The sequence below is a fragment of the Hippopotamus amphibius genome, chromosome 15 (genome assembly GCF_030028045.1).
Source record: "Hippopotamus amphibius kiboko isolate mHipAmp2 chromosome 15, mHipAmp2.hap2, whole genome shotgun sequence".
In the NCBI taxonomy this organism is placed as follows: Eukaryota; Metazoa; Chordata; class Mammalia; order Artiodactyla; family Hippopotamidae; genus Hippopotamus; species Hippopotamus amphibius.
In genome coordinates, this window is record NC_080200.1 from 23,149,593 (window position 1) to 23,153,105 (window position 3,513).

The 3,513-nt window shown below is 35.0% G+C and overlaps 1 pseudogene; it reads left to right on the top strand.

Moving 5' to 3' along the window:
• Positions 1-1,472: 1,472 nt before the first annotated feature.
• LOC130836375 (olfactory receptor 2L8-like) lies at positions 1,473-2,400 on the top strand (annotated as a pseudogene).
• Positions 2,401-3,513: the final 1,113 nt, after the last annotated feature.

A 3,513-nucleotide genomic window follows, 5' to 3' on the forward strand; every position in this document is an offset into this window, starting at 1 on the left:
TCAACTTTCTTCTCGGTTATTTTTAATTTTTCTTTATGACTATGTGAGTTGAATTTTATGATGGAGAGATACTAAAATTATATGCTTGTAGTCCTGCACTTATTGAGAAATGGAAAGAATTTTAATAAAACAAAAGGGAACCTCCAAATTGCTTTCCATAGTGGCTTTACCAACTTACATTCCCACCAACAGTTCAGGAGAGTTCCCTTTTCTCCACACCCTCTCCAACATTTGTTGTTTCCAGATTTTGTGATGATGGCCATTCTGATTGGTGTGAAGTGATACCTCATTGTGGCTTTGACTTGCATTTCTCTGATGCTTAGTGATGTTGAGCATCTTTTCATGTGTCTGTTGGCCACCTGCATGTCTTTAGAGAAATGTCTATTTAGGTCTTCCATACCAACTGTAAAATAGATAGCCAGTGGGAAGTTGTTGTATAACAAAGGGAATTAAACTTGAGGATGGAAGATGCCTTAGAGGACTGGGATGGGGAGGGTGGTGGGGACTCAAGGGAGGGTGGGGGGGAGTTGAGGGTGGGAGAGAATATGGAGATATGTGTATAAAAACAGATGATTGAACTTGGTGTACCCCCCAAAAAATAAATAAATAAAATTTAAAAAAAGGAAAACTGAATGAAAAGGAAAGGTGTAATAAAGCAAAATATAATGTTATATAAGCTTTTAGAAGCAGATGGACAGAATGCACAACTTCTTTCAGGAGAGCTTGAGCTGAGTTATGGAAGCTACAGTGAAATTGAAGTATAGATTCTCAGGAAAAGTAGAGCAGTTAGAATCTGGGTGAGGAGGAAGAAAACAATGACTTTACACAAATCATATTTGGTAATGAGGTTTCACTGTAGATTTTGGAAACAAAGAAACACAAAATTGTATTCGACATCTAAGAAGACTGATTTGTCATTATTGTGCAAGGAGAACTCAAAAGGAGAATATAGAGCTGCAACATGAGCTGACAGACTACTGCAGTGTCAGAGGTATTTAGGGCTTATATACAAAAGAAAATAATCATTCTGTAAAGTTCATAAAGATGTATTCAAATATGGATCTATAATTTATGTACTTATATTGATTTTCTATGCATATATTTAAAGTGTAAGTTCTGGCTTTGATGATACTTGGATTTGTGTAAGTAAATAAAATATCTTCATCCTAATAAAATCATTAGAGAAAAACTCTATTCTTACAAATTCATAGATTCCTATTGCCTGAACAAGATTTTATCTATGAGGCAAACACTGGTCATATTTTTTTTCCAAAATTCCAAAAAAGGGAAAGACTTTCCTTCATTTATGAGCTGTTTTATAAATAAATCACATTTAAATAAATCAAACTGTGTAATCAATAAATTATTTAAATAATAAAAATAGTTTATTACTCTATACATAATATATGTTTGTCTTTAGGGAAAAAAATAAATGAATACACCATGGGAAATTACAACAAAACATTACTGATTTCATCTTATTGGGGTTATTCCCACCATCAAAAATTGGGCTATTCTTCTTGGTTCTCATCATTCTCATTTTCCTAATGGCTTTGTTTGGCAAACTGTCCATAATCCTTCTCATCCTCATGGACACCCATCTCCACACAACCATGTATTTCCTACTCAGTCAGCTCTCCTTTATTGACCTGAACTACATCGCTGCCATTGTCCCCAAAATGATCTCCAATTTTCTATTTGAATAAAAAAGTCTATCTCCTTCTTCTAGTGTGGGATTCAGAGCTTCTTCTTCTTGACTTTAGCAGGTGCAGAGGCATTAATATTAGCATATGTGGCCTATGATCATTATATGGCTGTCTGTTTTCCTCTCCACTACCCCATTCATATGAGCAAAAAAGTGTGTATCTTTATGCTAATAGGATCTTGGAAAATGGGTTCTATCAACTCCTGTGCCTACACTGCGTATATCCTCCATATCCCTTATTGTTCATCCAGGGCCATCAATCATTTCTTCTGTGATGTCCCAGCCATGGTGACTCTGGCCTGCATGGACACCTGGGTTTAAGAGAACACAGTTTTTGTGAGCACTGTCTTCTTTCTTGTGTTGCCTTTTATGGGTATTGCATGCACTTATGGCTGTGTTCTCCTTGCTGTCTATCACATGCTCTCAGCAGAAGAGAGGAAAAAGTCCTATTCAACCTGCAGCACGCACCTCACTGTAGTGACTTTCTGCTATATGCCCTTTGCTTACACTTATCTACGCTCCAAATCCCTTTGATATCCAACAGAGAACAAGGTTCTGGCTGTCTTCTACACCCCTTGACCCCAATGCTCAACCCCATCATCTACAGCCTGAGAAACAAGGAGGTGAAGGGAGCCCTAAGTAGAGTAATTCATAGAATCTGTTCTGTAGAAATGGATACAAACTACTTACCTTAGCCCCCAGACCTCAGTTACATGTCAGTTTAGCTGTGTCATCATGAAGAAAAATAATATTCTATGCCTAAAGTGAGGGAACTGAAGTTAATCTAGATGTTTAAAAAAATTGAAGGTTTACATAATAATTTGATATTCTAAGGCATAATTTTTGCTTTGCTATGTGATCCTTTTTTTTCCATCAAGACAAAGAAAACATATTTTCCATTAGTTTGTGGGCCAAAAAGTTTTGCCTAAATGTATAAATGAAAATAAAAATGCCTGAGCTAGTAATAAACATTCAGCCTACCAATTCTGCAACACTCTTTAATCTCCCAATATTAGTAAATTAGGACTAAAATATAATAAATGATTTAGGATGGACCTGATATGATTGGAAAGAAAATAACATTTTACTTATTTATTAATGTATACCTTTTCAATTTTGTTAATATAATTGACAAATAAAATTGCATATTTTTGAGGTTTCTGGCCTGACAATTTGATATACATATACATCATGAAATTATCACCACAATCAAGCCAATTAACATATCCATTACCTTATATAGTTACTTTTGTTCTTGATTAGGGCAATTAACATTTACTGTCTTAGCAAATTTCAAGTATATAATACAGTGCTATTAACTATACTCATGCTAATCTATATTAGATCTTCAGAACTTTCTCATCCTGCATATCTGAAACTTTATACACTTTGACTAAAATGACCCCATTTCCCTCATTCCTCAGCCCCTGACAAACACAATTTTACTTTCTGTTTCTAAGAGATTGAATTTTTTACATTTCACCTATGTGATATCATGCGGTATTCGTCTTTTTGTGTCTGGTGTATATACCTGTGACTAATGTCCTCCAGGTTCATCCATTTTGTCATAGTGACACAATTTCCTTCTTTTCTAAGGCTGAATGATATTTCCATTGTGTGTGTATTTACCACATTTTCTTTATTCGTTCATCCACCCATGGACACTTAGGCTATTTCCATGTCTTGGCTATTGTGAATAATGTAGAAATAAGCAAAATAAGCAGGAGAATGCATACGTCTTCATGATAGTGATTTCATTTCATTTGGATACATATCCGTAAGTGAGATTGCTAGATCATATGTTAGTT